We start from the raw sequence: 17,404 nt of genomic DNA, 5'->3' as shown, positions 1-17,404 counted from the left end.
CTGTTCCTAGGAGTGGGCTGCTGCGAGGAAGGAAAAACAGGAGAAAAGTCAGTAACTCGCTAGGGTGAGGTGCTGCCCTTCTGAATAGGGGTGGCAGGGCAGTCCTGTGGCACTTCAGGTCACCGCTTGGCCTGTGGAGAGCAAGGTTTGGGGTAGGTGTGTGCCTGGAGCGGTGTCTCTGATGATGTGGCTGCAGGGAGAGCAAAAAGGAGGTGCTGCAAACTGCCCCACGTTTGGGGCTTCTGTCGGAAGCATTTGGCTGCAGAGCAGCTTTGCTGTCTAATTGCAATGCAGGGCAACGACGGCACTGGTGTCCTGCTCTTGCCATCGCTTCGTGAGCCCAGCTACAGCTTCTGAAGTGAGCGATGCTTCATGCCCAGTGGTGCATAGATCATGCAGAGCACTTCCCACTGCTGGCAGCACAGGCAGCGTGAGAAGAGGGGGCCACAAAAGCCTGGTATAAATGAGTGAACATCTGAGTGTGCAGGCTGTTTTACAAGCAGGAAAGGGAGCTGAGTTCCTCAGCTGGGCTGGCTGGTGGGACCTTCTGCCCAGGTCTGATGCTGTGGACTGCCGAATGAGGACTCTGCCAAAGGGATCTGCTGGAGCAATAGCAAATCTTTGTTTCTGACTCTTCAGTGGTTGACGTTTTCTGACTCGGGGGTAATACAGCATCGCCTGTAATCACTCCCAAGGACAGGCATTGCCTTTCTGGCCTCGCTTTGGTCTGTAATTGGTCCCTGTGACTTCTGGCCATAATAAGTTAAAGCCAATCATTATAATAAACTTTTATGAAGATAATGAGTTGCATTAGGTAGAAATATCCATATAAAAGCAACATAAATAAATGCATTTCAGGGCATAAGCCAACCCATGTTTGACACAGCTAAAAGCAATTTTCTCCAAGGCGCAGATTATTCCATAACTGCTCATTAATGAAGTTCTTGCCTCCTTCCTCTGAAGTGTTTTGCCCTTGTCCAGAGCATAGGAGGAAGCAGTGGGCTATATGGAAGCCCTGTGTGGTTCAGGCTGGTGTGCTTGTACCCCTTAATGCCCTTCTGATTATATTCAGTGGGGTTTGCACCCATAAAGGATAAGGGCAATGCCATGTAAACTGTCTATAATAAATATAGGGAATCTATTCACATGGTTTCAGGCTTGAACTTTCTGAGTGATAATTGCTTTGTAATCTTTCCAGGCACCTTGCTTTGATTACTGGAAAGTTTCACCTTTGTTTACAGCTACAGCGTAAGCATGTTTAATAAGACAAAGCTGAAAACACAAAGAAGTTTTTTTTGGGGAAAGCGCTTTACTGCAAGATGCTGCAGGATAACTCCATGGATCTGTGCAGTGCTATAGCCAGGGGTCACAGACCTGATTGCTAGATACTCCTTGCGGTGCTGTTCAGAAAAGCAAAAGTGTTGCGTGTCTCCTTTCAAACACACTCACAGAAGGAGGTGCAACTTTTGCTGGGAGCAGGAAAGAGCCACAGATTTAGCTATGAAGTTGTCTTTGGAGACCAGGTCTGTCTGAATGGTCGTGTTGGAGAAACCCCTCCGTGCTGCATTTCCCTGGTTCTCTATATATCTTCTGCTGCATGAGGATAAATACATTGCAGGAATGAATATTGAGAACCCTAATTTGAGTTTAGTTTAGGCACCTAAATACTTGTTTGAGCCTGTAAAGTGGGAAATCTGATTTTTATGCTAAAGATTCAGCTCTCCTCCCTGGCAGCTGGGACACGGCTGGGTAGGAGCTGTGGTTAGGGGTGTGTGAGATGGATGGGCTGTGAGCATTTCCTGCGTGTGCGAAAGGGTTTCTAGGGAAGTAGCAATCTGGGATAAGACCTTCCACAAAGAGTTCAGCAAAGTACCCTTTGGAGCCCTGTGCTGGTCTGCTCTTTCGTTCTGTTGCTGGTAACAAGCTGGGGTTCAGCCTCATGCAGCTTAAATGGTGATTTCTAGCTGTAAGGGTAGGGGGAGACCATGCTTGGAGCTGGATAAATGACAGCCAGTTTTGGCCTGGAGGCTGTGGAGCTGCATTGCTGTAGTGGTGGGTCAGAACTTCATATCAGCATATAACCCCGCTCCCAAATCAGATGCTTAATTCGTTTATATCTTCCATTGCCCCTTCTCTGCTGTTGCATCCAGCTGCCGTTGAGGCTGGGGAAGCAGGGAGTCAGAGGAGGTGTGGTTTGGGAGGAAAGTTCAGCACAGTCTTCTTTCGGGGTTGAAAACAAACTGAACAAGGGCGTATGCCTTTGACGTGAGGATGAAAAAGATTGGTTTTAATTGGGTAGATGGGTGCTTCTCTTGCTGCCTCATTCCTGACTTCCCTGGACCTGTTTTTGTCACCCGTGGGGGCCGTGGGGCAGAGTGGTCGCTGCTTGATGTGCATTTCTGTATCCATGCCCTCAGCTGATGCTGTCAGGACCGAAGCATTCACCTGCTCGTGTGCCAGGTTGCTCTTTGCAACCCTTCCCGATTGCCATGTATTTCAGGGAGATTATTTTTGGCATGCTGGCTGTGTTGGGTTTCTCGATTTTCTTGCTGTGAGTAGTTGTGAAATAGCGGCTGTTCTGCTGATGCCAGCAATGGCTTCCCTGCCGTCTGCTGGGGCTGTCGCTCTCGTTTGCACACTCCTATGGACAGGAGGGAGCATGTCTTTAGAGACAGACAAGAAAAAGTCCAGGAACGATTAAAGATAGAAGATCCCTTTAGCTTCTGTGAGAATTGAGTTTTGCTTGGATTTTCTGCTGGACAAGCCCATATTCTTAAACGCTTTTTCTTAAGCGCTGCTTTTGTCTCCTCTGAAGGAAGAAGGGGCCACTTTTTCCATGCCACTGACGTGAATGGTGAATCACAGGGTTTGTGGGAAGGTGCTGTTACTGGGATCAGTAACCTGTCAAAATATTTGCCATCTGCATCTCCAGAATGCCACAGGCACTTTGCAGCCCTTGTGCCAAACAGTTGGGTATGACTACGGTTCAGAGTGCTCTTTCGATGCGTCTCAAGTGCGATAGACAGGAAGGACTGACTCCTTAAAGATTTTTATTTCGAGGGAGGGATATAGCCTATGTATGGGAGAGCCCGTTCATTTTACTACAGGAAGGAAATGTGTCAGCACGTAGCAAAGATCCAGCATATAGCCTGTAAGCCAAGGTGATTTTGCCTTGGTACTGAGTACTAGCTCCAGCCAAATAAAAGACACAACGCTGGAATAACATCCAGAAAACTCAGCAGGTTTTGCAAACCCTGGCAGCGTTTGCTGCCCTGCCTGTGCAGGCAGGTTGAGCACCAGCGTGGGAGTTCCTGCAGCTTTTGCACCAGCTGAGCAGGGTTTGAGCCTCATGGTTGAGAAGACAGGAGCTAGTGTGCCTTGACTCGCTGTGAGCTGGTCCTGTGCCTCCAACAGGGCGCACGTCCTTGCAGAAATGGATATTCTTGTCTTTTCCAAGTTGTGCTACTGTATTTGCAGTCTGATGCCCAGCCTGCTGTTGCCTGCTGCTGTGAAGGTCTAGGGTTTTCCAGAGCTGTGGCAAGGGTATTGCTGCTGCTCGGTGTTAGCTAAGCACTGTAACATATAAAAAAAATTAGGTTTGTGTGACGTGAGCTAGCAAATCAGCACGTTGGTTTTTGTGTGTGATAGCAATATTTGTATATCCATGCGGTTTCCTGCAAAAACTAGATGTTGCCTGCATGTGTTGCCAAACGTTTTTGTGCTTTTAAAGCATGGGTGAAGATGTAGGTGTGCTGGGCTCATCCTTGGAGGTGGGGAGATGTACCTTCAGAGGGGATGCAATGAGCGCGTTCAGAGTGACTGGTCCTGTGCTTTCCTGTTTATGTGTTTGTCCCTTGCCACCTGTAGCAATAAATTCACTTGCTGTTCAAAAGGAGTGACTGGAGAGACTTCGTGGGATATAGAAAAAGGGGAAATGAAAAGATGCCTAATACTGGGAACAAAATCCTCAGCTCCTTGTAAAAAAGATTCAGGCTTTGTTCCATAAGTGGTGATAAAGGCAACCTTTAGCTGCTCCTGCTCAGCTGGGTTTTTTAATCCTAAAAAAGGGATAAGAGTATTGTTGAGGAGGGCAGAGTGGGGAGGCAGAGGAGATGTGACCATGTGGCCACCTGTGTGTGTACAGCCTCATCCTGGCGGCTGGGGTGCATGGCAGGGGCACAGCCAAAAGATCAAAAAGCTCATCAGTAATGATGCTAATTGAATCTGATGTGGCTTCCCTATGTTCAGAGCTGGCTGCTGCTGCCGTCGCCCCGTGGAGTGTGACTGGCTCGAGCGGGGCCCTGGTGCATGAGGAATGCGAGCTGACAGCCCTTTTTGCAGGGAAAAGCCACACTGGTGAGACCATGCAGTGGTCCAGACGGGGGATGCACAAACGGTGCCTGCTTAAAAGCTGCTTGTTTGGTTTGGTATCTGTATGGGGTCAGCAGGGCAGGCTTGCACTGACAAATGAAGGTTTTGAAGTCTTGGGTTATAAGATGTGCATGCAGGGACCAGCTCTGGCTGAGCTGGGCTGTGTGAACATGGGATAACATGTATGGCAACAGCAGCATTGTCACGGCAGCTGGGTTCCAAACATCACCCACCCATCGATATTTTTCGGCAAACACATCACGGTGTGCACCAGTCTGGGCTAGCCGTGTGCTCCTGGCTAGCGTGTAATGGCTCTGGATGCAAATAAGGTTTATTTTTTGTTGTTCCTGTTGAGGGGGGAAGGCAGGAGAGAGGTGTCTGCATGTCTAGGAGGCACTTGTGACTTTTGAGGGTTCTGGGTCTGGGCTGGGCATGCCTGGATGAGACAATAGCCCTGCCCTGTGAGGGAAAAGTAAGGTGCAGGTGGGTGTCAGACCCCTGAAAGCTCTGTGTCTCTCTGGGTGAAAAGCCCCAGCCAGAGCACAGCCCAGGCACCCAGCCGTTATGGTGTTCTTCTAGAAACACAAGATTAGGTTTTTCACATGCCTAAAAGCGATTTTGTGCAAGGCCACCTGCCTTCCCAAGTTGGATATCCTGGAACGCAGCGGTAGCCAAATGCACAGCAGGTGTCATTGGCCTGTTTAGAACATCAAACCTTGAAATACCCAGGAATTGGGTTGATTTTACTCAAAAGCAGTACAGAATACTCCTGAAGCAATCATTTGCTGTTGAAGGCAGAGACCCTTGTACATCTGGTACCCTGGGCTCCAATCTGAGGCTTGACACCAATTTCAGAGCATGATAAGGCTGTACATCACCTTTTAGTCCAAAGGCTTTGTTTGATGAATTAGATTTTCTATAATGTGGTGCTTGGGGAATTCAGAGCAAACCAGCCACCAACCATTCAGTCCTGTGCTGTTGTGTTTGTAGGAGGCGGTGGTGGTGGCTGCAGTTTGCTGTACTGTAAGGCAAGGCTGTGTGGCAGGTTTGTTCCTAGCAGCCTATTTATGAGAGCGGGGAGCAGCCCCCCCAGCCCGCGTCGTTGCCTTTCCATTTCCCTCCTTTGGCCTGGTGATGTGTTTGGCCTGTTTTGATGGAGAAACCTGAAAGAAGTGATGGTTCCTGTTCAGACTGCTCTAAGGAAAGAAGTACAGGGGAAATTGCACCCATATAGCTGCCTAAAAAGAATAGGTTGCTTGATATCTGTCTGGAGATAGACATAGGGCTTGAAGGGAGGCAGTTAAGTACGTGAGATGACCTTTGATGTCACCAGGGCAATGTAAAGGCGTTGCTGAGTAAGATGCTGAAATATTCTTGGAAATGTTTGAGCAGAACCAGTTGCTGCATGTGCTCCTGGTCTTTGCATGTGAATTTGGGGCTGTCACTGGCACCGAGCTCTTTGTTTCTGATCCTGAGCTGAATGTGCTGAACATACATTAACACAGAAACATGGTTTGCGAGGTCTGTAACTATGGCAATGTATCTATAAATGTGACCCTCCGCACCTAATTTCAATATTGGCATCAGTGAGCTGCCTTGTAAGTGGCACTTATTTTTTCTAGTAGTAATTCCATGTCAAAGAGGAAATATAAATAAACTCCCCAAACAAAAGAAGCAAGGAAAAAATAATTCTTTCAAACATTTGAGCAGGAACAATAGGGTAGGATATGCACTCTCTGGGGAGAGCTAATGGCTGAAACCGATAGGAGCACAGTGCCTGCCTTACTCTGCTTTGTAACTAGCACAAACCTTTGCTCAACTGAAGATTATTTATAGCAAATGTTATGGCAGAAGCATGTGTGACCTGTAGGCTCCCTGCTAGGGAAGAGCTTTCCTGTACTGTCTCTGGGATACAATAGACAATTATTTAGACACTATCTTTGTCTCAAGATATAAACAATTAAATGCTGGCTACTGATTTCTGTTCTTATGTTAAGGCTATGGGCAGCCAAACTTTTTTACTTAAGAAGTTTTGGAGAAGGAAAGGATTTTTAAGGAGTTGATTGTAGAGAAATGTCACAGCTATAAAGTTCCTAAGGTGTCTCTACTAAATTGACTAATTGGGAATGCAGAGTAATGTCACAAGCATCACAAAGTTGTTGCCTCCCAGCATCCTCACAAAGGATGGCAGCCAGCAGCGTGATGTTGTCCATCTGACATTAATGGGGCGTGTATGGGTGTAGACCCCTGAATCTGCCTGTACTGATGCCTTTTAGCTCATCACTGTGGTATTAGAGTACCTGCATCTGCTACTGGATGGTAATTAAATGTTCTTATATATAATTAACTACTTTCAACTGACTGCTGAACAGCTTAACTACATGTAACAGCAGATATTTCTGTATTATAATGGCAGCTGTTGGTGCCAAATACCTGAGAAGATGGGGGAAACAGCTATTGTGCATCAAAACATAACCTTGTTGTGGAAGGTGACTACTTTCTTAGGCTCCCTCATTTTGTTGGGGATCCCTGTGCATCCTGGGTGTCAACAATGAAAGTATCCTTTTGGATCTGTTCAGTACACACCTTAGTTTTATTTTCTGAAGAGCAAAATAATTCAGAATTGCAAAAAAGGGTGTATGAAAATATGAAGGAGCACGCAAGGGGTAGTGCTACCACAAACACAATGTCAGTTAAATGGGCAAAGGGTGATTCTCATCTGCAATTCATGGGTCTGCTGCCTGAGTCTGCAGGAACATTCAGCAACAGGTACAGTGCCAAAGCCTTCTGGGCTCTGTGCAGGGCCTTGCTCTGAAATTCAGCTTCAGGAGGAGCTAATCTGTTGGCATCTTCATCTTTTGATTCCAATTAACGTGGGCTTTTATACCTCTGTGTTTTCTTCTTGAGTTTCTCCTGCTCAGCTTTGTGTGAGGAGCTAGATGATGGCGCTCTCCCCTTTTCTGTGCAGGTGCTGCATATATAAAGCTGTTGCTGGCTTGGTGGAAGGTTTTAGGGCTCAGTGTGATGCAGAGCCAAGTGCTGGTACCCCCGTAAGCGGCCTGGCACGTCTCTGCACCGTCACACCATTTCATCAGGCCCACCAAGCCCCGAGTGCGTGTGGTGAGCTGGTCACTGCCCTGGCAGCACCAGCACAAGTCCAGTTTTATCTGACAGATGCAGTTGAGCAACGCTGTCTCTCCCTTGGCCGCAGGCAAGATGAATCTCCTGCTCTAATTTCATTGTGTTTAGCCATTGCACAAACTAAAGCTCCCTGAAATGGGAAGGAAGTAATGTTTAAATTATACATGAGTGAACTGATTTACTCAAACCGAAGTTTTGAGTTCCGTCCGTATGAGTACAGGGATGGAGCTATCTGTCTGTGCATCCGTCCGTCTGCCCAGTGAGTACTGAATTAACAGAAACACAAATGCAGATCCAGTACTGTAAAAGCTTTGGCTTAAACCAGTGAAAACTGTGTGGGGCAGATGTGTGGCAGCATGTGTTTGCTGGGTGTTAACTTGTCTGGTAGGTTGCCCTTGGTGCTGGAGTGAGACATTGCTGTGGATTCCCTTCTGCCACTGTTTCGGTAAGGTCTGTCCACTCCCAGCTGAAAAGGGAATCAAACTGCTCTCCTGTCTGCCTCCTGCTCCTAATGAGGGAGTTTAATTTCCTGCATAATGTATTTTGCAGAGCATGTAAAGTGCTGGTTAAATTCTATGGTTGCTTCCTATGGGCACTCGCTCAGCGCTCCTCGGGGAGCCCAGCACCGGAAAGCCATAACTGGCGCTTGCTAATGGTCTGGAGATCCCTTTTGCAGATGTTTCACCCGAGTCTCTTCTCTGTGCTCCTTCCACCTCTATTTAAAAAAATTAATGTGCAAGCTGCAGTACTGCTGCGCATGGCCCAAGCACAGCAGCAAACTGTCCTTCTTGTCCTGTAAACAGGAGATGCTGAATTTTTGTAAGGGCTGCAGCAGTTCATGCTGCGGATGGCTGTGAGCTGGGGATCTGCTGCAAGGGTCTGCCAGGTGGGCAGGGGCTCGGGCGTGGGTGCTCCTGCCTGCATCCTCTGGGTGTGCGCTGTGGAAGCGGGAGTGCAGCTTTGCGGTTGGTCCTGCGAAGCGGCACTGAGGCAGGGCGAAACGTCTGTGGAGACGTAAACAGAAACGGGGAGAAGTCATGATTCTCTCCCTATTTATTTGACCTAAACACACTGAAGTAACTGTACCCTCATGAAAGAGATAATTTCCTGATGCTGGAGAGCTTAACATCTGTTTCCTCCCATTTTTTTTCGGTGGTAGAACATGGTAACGGAAGAACTGGCGGGGTTTTCTTTCCTCTTTTTCTTTTGTATAGCAAGAGGCGCTGCATGCTTGGGCTAAATACGCTCTCCGAGAGCAGACAGGTTTCTCTCAAGGGTTATATGATCATTTGTTCTCTATTTTCTCTCCTTCCTGCCTCCCCCCGCCCCTCCTGGAGAGGAGCGGATACACCGAAGCCCAGGCAGGACTTCCTTAGCTCAGCCATGCCTTCTGGCAGGCTGCGCCGCGTGCCCTCTCCCCATCACCCCCCTTCCCCGAAAAACAATGGCCAAAGGCTCCTTCTTGTTTGTTATTTTGGATCCCGCAGAGGAAGAGCTGAGTGGAAGATCGTGTCCCTAGGGGCCCTCGGTGCATTCCAGCTCCAGCTGCCGCCTTGCAAGGCTGCCGGTGCCTTTGCTGCGCCATCCCCAGGCCTTTAGCACAAATCAGCAGCACTGTGTGGTGCTGGGGGTGGCTGATGGGTTTTGAAGCAAATTTAGCGTGGCCGAAAGGTGAGAGAAGGGGATGGAGAGCCTCGGAGGAGTATCTGGAGTCATTGCTCTGCGGCAAGAACAGATCCCATCCTTCGAACATCCAGCACAGCACAGGTAGTTGTGGTTGCCAAGAGGAGCTGGGCTTTTGTGTCAAGTATTTCTGACGTGGCTTGAGCCCCCTTGTTATGCTACTAGTATGTTCTTAGTAGTTGGGGTGTAGTGAGCCTCAGACCTCCCGTCTCCATGGCTCCAAAACCATAGAGGTCAACGTCGGGTCTCTCCAGGTGCTTTCTGCCAGAGGCTCTGTGGTGGGGAGCACATTTCTCACGTGTGATCCTGTCTGGGCAGCCCTAGGGGCTGCTGCACCACCAATTTCCTCTTTGATCTCTTCAAAGGCTTGTTGCTCTTCAGGGCCCCAGCCAAAATAGTTCTTTCAGGTCACTTGATAAGAGGGGATTTACAAGTTGACTGTAACCTGGAATATGCATTCTCCAGAATCCCACAATGCCCAGGGATCATAGAATTGTATAATGGCTTGGGTTGAAAGGGACCTTAAAGACCATCTAGTTCCAACCCCCTGCCATGGGCAGGGACACCTTCCTCTGGACCAGGTTGCTCCCAGCCCCATCCAGCCTGGCCTTGGACACCGCCAGGGATGGGGCACCCACAGCTGCTCTGGGCAGCCTGGGCCAGTGTCTCACCACCCTCATGGTGAAGAATTTCTGCCTTGTATCTAATGCAAATCGACCCTCTTTCAGTTTAAAGCTGTTGCCCCTTGTACTGTCACTACAGGCCTTTGTAGAAAGTCCCTCCCCAGCTTTCTTGTCAGCCCCTTTATGTACTGGCAGGCTGCTTTATGGTCTGCCTGGAGCCTTCTCTTCTCCAGGCTGAACCACCCCAACTCTCCCAGCCTGTCTTTCTGGGAGAGGTGCTCCAGTGCTCTGATCACCTTCATGGCCTCCTCTGGACTCGCTCCAACAGGTCTGTGTCCTTCTCATGTTGGGGGCCCCAGAGCTGGATGCAGCACTGCAGGTGGGGTCTCAGGAGAGCAGAGCAGAGGGTGGAGAATCACCTCCTCACCCTGCTGGCCACGCTGCTTTTGATGCAGCCCAGATCTGGTTGGCTTTCTGGGCTGCATGTGCATGTTGCTGGGTCACATTGAGCTTCTCATCCACCAACATCCCCAAGCCCTTCTCCTCAGTCCATTCTCTGCCCAGCCTGTCTTTGTGCTTGGGATTGCCCCAACCCATGTGCAGGACCTTGCACTTGGCCTTGTTGAACTTCATGAGGTTCACATGGGCCCGCCTCCAGCGAGTCAAGGTCCCTCTGGATGCCATCCCTGCCCTTTGGGGTGTTGACCGCACCACTCAGCTTGGTGTCGTTGGCAAACTTGCTGAGGGTGCGCTCAACCCCACTGTCCATGTTGCTGACAAAGCTGTTAAATAGCACTGGTGCCAGTGCTGACCCCTGAGGAGCACCACTTGTCTCCACTTGAACTTTGAGCCCTTGACCGCAACCCTTTGAGTGTGACCATCCCGCCTATTCCTTACCCACTGAGTGGTCCATCCATCAAATCCATGTCTCTCCAATTTAGAGACAAGTATGTCATGTGGAACAGTGTCAAATACTTTGCACAAGTCCAGGTAGATGATGTCAGTTGCTCTTTATCCACCAACACCGTAACCCTGTTGTAGAGGGCCACCAAGTCTGTCAGGCATGATTTGCCCTTAGTGAAGCCATGTGGGCTGTCACCAGTCACCTCCTTATTTTCCATGTGCCTTAGCATAGTTCCAAGGAGGGTCTGCTCCATGATCTCTCCAGGCACGAGGGTGAGGCTGACTAGCCTGTATGGATACCTAGGTTTTGTTTTGTTGATGGTTGGGGACATGGGTGTTACCTTATTGAGCACATCTTTTGGGATGTACACCCCACCACCCAGAGATCAATCACCTTGGAGCATGATGATGTTGGAGGATTATTCCAGTGAGGATGTGGCAGTGTTAGGTTTACACTTGGACTCAGTGATCTTAAAAGTCTTTTCCAACCTAAATGATTCTATGTTTCTGTCATTCTGTGTTCTCATGTGGCATTCCCAATTAGTTGTTTAACCTTATGAACAATAATAAAAACCATTCTCACAGTGTGCGCTGGTACGAGCAGTCCGATTACACCAGGATATGCAAGGAACTGAAAGGCTGTTACAGCAAGGCTATAAAGACCTGTCTGGAGGAGGGGAAGGGGTAGGTTCTATTCTTACCTGCCTCCACAAAGTGTGTTTTGGCAGAAAAGGGGGTAATTGCTGAGTTTCTCTATGAGATGGTTCTCAAGAGTACTGGGACAGCAGCAGGCTGGGACCCAAATACTAGGTTAGGCTCAAGGCCAGTGCTTTTACTGTAGCTCTCTCAGGCAAAGCAAAACAGAGTGATAGACAACAAAACAAACAGCAAAAATTGAGAAGTCGTTAACAATTCTTGGAGTTTATTGTACAAAAAAAGGGATCAAGTACTGGAATGTGTGAGGAAATAATGTATGTCAACTTCCAAAGTAAATATGCCAGCACCACGATCCACTGCAACCAACCAAGTAGCTGCACAGGTGGAACAGCTAGCTGTGCCATCTAGCATGCCCCAGTCACATCTGTTATTATCCTGAGCGACTTGAGCTCCGTGGTGGGTGCCAGGAGGGCCATGGTTAACCCTGGTAGGCTGCTGAGCAACACATGGCTGCTTGCTCCCGGCCCGGCAACCCCCAGCCCCCAGCGGGATGGGGGAAGCAGAAAAGAAGAATGAAAGCAAGAAGACTTGGGGTTTGGGATAAAGATTGTTTAATAAACAGAGGAGAAGTGGAAGAAGAGGGAAAGAAAACAGAACAAGCAATGGGAAGGCAATCCCTCACCACCTCCCACAGGTAAAGTGGTGCCTGGCCAGTTCCTGAGCAAAAGATGGCTAGCCTCTCTAAACCCCCTTCTTCCTTTTTATTGCTGAGTATGGCATTATATGGCATGAAATATCTCTCTGGTTAGTTCGGATCATCTCCCTGGTTGTGCACCTCCAGTCTATTCACTGAGCGGGCAGAGCGAGAAACAGAGGTGGCTTTGACACTGTGCAAGCACTGCTCAGCAATACCTAAACTATTAGTATTACCAGCACTGTTTTGATCACAAATCAAAACCACTGCACCATACAAGCTGCTATGAATAAAATTAACTCCATTCCAGCCAGTCCCAGTACACTGGGAAGGAGGTAGTTCTGCCCACCCCAGCCCTTTCCTCCTGCCGTGTGGCTTGTGTGTTCCTGTGGCTCCTTGGGTGAAACCCAAAGTCAACGTTCCTTCTGTTTTGTTGTTTTCTCCTCTAGCTCTGCTCACACCCATAAATGCTCCCCTTGATGGGAGGCCAGGCAAGCAAAGCTCCAGCTGCAGTGACAGGAGCAGCCGGTGGCAGCGGGGAGCTGTGCTGGGCTGGGATATTCCCCGGCCTCGCTGCCTGCCTGGCTGGAGGCTCGAGCACTCCCTTGTCAGTCTGCTCTGCTAAAGAAAATTGCCTCCTGGTCAGAGGTCTGATGCCAAAGCGGTGCAAAACAAGCTTGGATTTATAGCTGTGTACTGCGTCTGAGTGTGGGTGAAATTATTCCTCTGCAAAGATGTTTCCCAAAACATCTTCTGTGTTCCCTGAAATTTGCCTCTGAGGGGTTGTGGTTCAGTTGTGTTTTAATGTTCCTGTGGCTGCGAGGGGCCTTCCAAAATACTGAAGCCTGTGAACTCCACTGTAGGTCCCCTTTTGTGACAGAGGTCCCAACTGTCCAGCATTTTTGGTGTTTTTTCTAGGTAGGGGCAGCTTTACAGCACTAAATATTTTAAAAAAACCCAAAGTTTGGCTAGTTGCCTGAAAACTGCAGTGATCTGAGGTAGCTTTCAGGAACTGTGTGGTGCGAGCCTTGCAAACAGCCTGAACTGTGTGGTGTTACAGGAATGGTTTCTTTCCATCATTGTGACCTCTTGAGAAAGCTCATCTCAGGCTGGATGAGACCTTCCTTGCTAGCGGGTCTTGCTACCCCGTTGCCTTTGGTAGGCACGTGGACACCCTTATTTTGCTATGGTTGTGGATAAGTCTTGTAAACTTACCAGGGGCCAGTGCAGAAGAACAAGGCTGCCCAAGGAAAGCGTCCATCCCTGAGTGGTGGCTTGTGACAGCCCCAATTGCTGGGGCCTGCTTCAGTGTCCTTAACAGTCTGTGAGAACGGTTGACTTCAGTGGTGTTACCTGGGCCCGTGGTGTTATTTCTGCTCTTGTATCTGTCTGCTCAATGACACTTAAAAGGAGCAAAATTGCTATTACTCCCACCTGTGTCATTCAAGAAGAGCCTTGTTGCCAAGGAAATGTTACGCAATCATGAATGAGATACAAAGTACCTAGTTCTTTCTTAAAGATTTAGATAATGCAAGAAAAATGGAAAGAATTTGGAGGGGGGATCATGACCATAGATACTGATGTTTGTGTAACACAGCTGGTGCCATATGCTTGGGATTTTGTGCAATCCTAACTTATTTGTCCACCTCCGTGACCTGGGAAGGGAAGGGAAGGTGAATTTTCCGAATGAAGCGCTGCTGCTTGTGGGACAAGAAGAATAACAGGGTCTTGTACAGAGGGCAGGGTAGGGACCAGTGTAGCTCCTGTAAGTTGGAGCAGTTTTCAATGTATGATTGATAGCTGTGGTTTTATGAAACCATTTTCCTTGCCCTGTGCGGTGTTGTGTGTTTTGTAGACCAAATGCACCAGCCACAGCCACCTGGCTGAGCCACCCGCCTGGGCATGAGGTATTTCAGAGGGCAGTGGAAGAGGTGTAAGGTAATTGCATTACCTCATGTTTTCTGTGGTTAAAAGTCCCGCACACCGGAACAGTAGTTGCAGCTTAGCTGCTAGGTGGTAACTTGCTATGACTTGATATCTGCAACTGCGCCTGCAGCCCAAGGAGAGGAAAAATAAGAAGGCGGTTGACTAACTGTTGTAGTTTTCTGGCTAATAGGTGTTCTCAAAAATATGTTCAGTGTTTTTTCAAAAAATCCTTCTCTGGCACCCCAGAAAGATGAGTGATGGTTCATCAGATACTCTCACAGCTGTTCTTCTTCATGCTCAGATTTTATTTTGTCATTATGGGCCTAATGCCCCCGAGCTTGTGTGGTTTGGTTGATAAAGCCATCTTTTCTCTATTTGGCTTATTTGTAGCATTGGTTTCCCACAAGCATGCTGCTGTTGTGTGTTTGCACAGTGGTGGACACTTGATGTCGGCGGCTGTATCAGCTGATGGAGCATAGCAGATTTTGGCACCCAGTCGGGGAAGGCTGAGTGAAGCCGGCTGAAATTTGTTCAAACGCAGAGAGTTTGCCCAGGTGCTGGGAGGCTTTGCTGTGGGTGAGGCAGTGCCAGTCCTCGGGCTGGAGCTGTTTCGGGTGACAGTGCTGGGACCGTGGGCACTAACGAAGCTATGCCATGGTGGGTTGGCTCTGCCAAGGTTAGCCAGTGATTTCAGTGTGTGCGGTCCTGCAGGCTTAATTCGTGTGAATTAGACCATAACAAGGTGCTTTTCTCACACTGAGTATTTGCTAGCAGTCAGTCAAAAGGCCTTTTAAGCAGCATGCCTGTGTCCTGCTATTCCATTTATCCCTCGGGGGAGCTTTGTGAAAGCAGCCATGATGGTTTCAGAGAGCAGGAGAGGTTTGCTGAGGATGCAGTGGGAGGGAAGGTGGAGAGGAGCCACCAAGCACTGTGCCCCTGCCTGCTTACAGTGCTCAGGTCTGGCTTCGTGGTGGTGGCTCTAATTTATGTCCAGTTTAAAGCTGCTTTAAAAAGAAAATTAATTTTTTTTTTTTTTAATTTTAAAGCCACCCCTGTGCCCTGAGTTTCTGGGTTGCGCTGCTTCTCTGGGTAGGATCTGTCTCCTGTTACAGGCTCTTTTGCTTAACACATGAGAAACAGCCTCCCTCCCCTCTCTGCTAGCATCCCTCGCAGACAAGCCTGTCGCCTTTGAATCTTCTTTCCTCATGCAGGATCCACCCAGCCAAAACCAATAAAACATAAAACCGGAAAGAGAAAACAAAAAAAACTGGGACCTTTTGTGATTTTTGTCTTTTGCTGCCAGTTGGCCGCACAACTTGAAACTGCTCAACTGCTCTTTTTTTTTCTTCTTTTTTTTCCATTCATTCAAATGTGTTACTCTTTAAGTTGCAGCAGGGATGTCTATGAACAACTTGCAGACCCAGAGCAACAGCCTGGGGACTGAGGAGCTGGTCTCCTCCTTGAGGATGTCCTCCAGATGGAGGAGCAGCCCTGCTAAACCCGTGGGTTTTGGGGGACAGAAGCTTTCTGTGGTCTCCATATGGACCCTGGGGCAGCACAACTCCCATGCCAATTTGTGCTACAGGGTGTGAGCGGTGGCAGGCGGTGCCGAGGCCCTGTGGTCTTTGCCTGGGGAAGGAGGCTCTCTGGAAGTCGTCGTGGCGAGTACGGAAGGCAGTGGGGCTGCGTACAGAGGTGGCCGAAGCCGAGCGAGGCGGCGTGGGTGGTGGGTAGCCGTGGTGCAGCAGGGCTGCGTGGGGGTGCGCCTGGCGAGGGGTGGGTGCCGGGGGCCGCCTGCCACCAGGCTGCCTGGCGCTGGGCTCGGCCGGCTCCACAGTGGCTGTGCCGTGGCCCAGAGCGGGGCAGCAGTGGTGCCGGCCCCACCTCTCTGGAAATGTGTTTAAGAAAGGGCAAGAACATCAGAGAGGTGTGAGGGGGGATAAAGACCACAGTGAGAAATGGTGCTGTGAAACCTGAGGTCAGTGAAGATGGAGGGGGAGGAGGTGCTGGAGCAGGGGGATATTCTCTGACAGGACTCATGGCCTGTGGAGGCCTCACACAGGAGCAGGTTCTCCTGACAGGAATCATGGCCTGTGGAGGCCCCATACAGGAGCAAATTCTGACAGGAATCATGGCTTGTGGAGCTTCCACACAGGAACAGGGAGGTGTTCCCTGACAGGACTCATGGCCTGTGGAGGCCTCACACAGGAGCAGGTTCTCCTGACAGGAATCATGGCCTGTGGAGTGACCACACAGGAGCAGGTTCTCCTGACAGGAATCATGGCCTGTGGAGGCCCCATACAGGAGCAAATTCTGACAGGAATCATGGCTTGTGGAGCTTCCACACAGGAACAGGGAGGTGTTCCCTGACAGGACTCATGGCCTGTGGAGGCCTCACACAGGAGCAGGTTCTCCTGACAGGAATCATGGCCTGTGGAGTGACCACACAGGAGCAGGTTCTCCTGACAGGAATCATGGCCTGTGGAGGCCCCATACAGGAGCAAATTCTGACAGGAATCATGGCTTGTGGAGCTTCCACACAGGAACAGGGAGGTGTTCCCTGACAGGACTCATGGCCTGTGGAGGCCTCACACAGGAGCAGGTTCTCCTGACAGGAATCATGGCCTGTGGAGCGACCACACAGGAGCAGGTTCTCCTGACAGGACTCATGGCCTGTGGAGGCCTCACACAGGAGCAGGTTCTCCTGACAGGACTCATGGCCTGTGGAGGCCTCACACAGGAGCAGGTTCTCCTGACAGGAATCATGGCCTGTGGAGCGACCACCCAGGAGCAGGGGGATGTTCCCTGACAGGAATCACAGGCCTGTGAAGGCCTCACACAGAAGCATGGGAAAAGCATGAGGAGAAGGGAGCGGCAGAGAGGAACTGTTATGCCCTGACCATACCTCTCCCAATTCCCCCTCCCCGTGTGCCCCTTGGAGGGAGGTAGAGCCATCAGGAATGAAGGAAGGAAGTTGAGCCATGGAAAAAAAGGGGTGGGTGGGAATAAGGTAGTGTGTTAGTTTTATCCTTGTTTTTCCTTATCCAAATCAGTTTTAATCGGCAATAAATCAAATTAGTTTTCCCAAAGTTTTGAATGTGACAGTAATTGGTAAGGGACCTCCATATCTTTTTATCAACCTATAACCTTTTTCATCTCACTTTTTCCTCCTGTCCTATTTGGGGAGGGGGAGTGATAGTGTGGTGGAGTGGTCACCTGGCAGCTGGCCACAATCACCATGGTTTCCGTTGTTGTTGCCTATAAGGTACTTAGAGTAGTTTTAATTCCTTTCACTTAGGGTGGAATTCATTGAGGGGAACATGTGTGTTTTGTGTAGCATTGAGTGGTGGCCAAGCAGCTTTCATTTAGCAGTCCAGTTTCAGTGAGGGATTCCTGCACTGGTGCC

The 17,404-nt window shown here is 49.4% G+C and overlaps 1 protein-coding gene across 2 annotated transcripts in view; it reads left to right on the top strand.

Annotated features, from left to right (window-relative positions):
- Positions 1-17,404, top strand: part of ARHGEF9 (Cdc42 guanine nucleotide exchange factor 9) — a 221,805-nt gene that overhangs the window by 10,086 nt on the left and 194,315 nt on the right. The window lies entirely within an intron of this gene.

This window comes from Falco biarmicus, chromosome 14 (genome assembly GCF_023638135.1).
Source record: "Falco biarmicus isolate bFalBia1 chromosome 14, bFalBia1.pri, whole genome shotgun sequence".
Lineage (NCBI taxonomy): Eukaryota > Metazoa > Chordata > Aves > Falconiformes > Falconidae > Falco > Falco biarmicus.
This window is presented reverse-complemented; position numbering and strand designations above follow the sequence as displayed.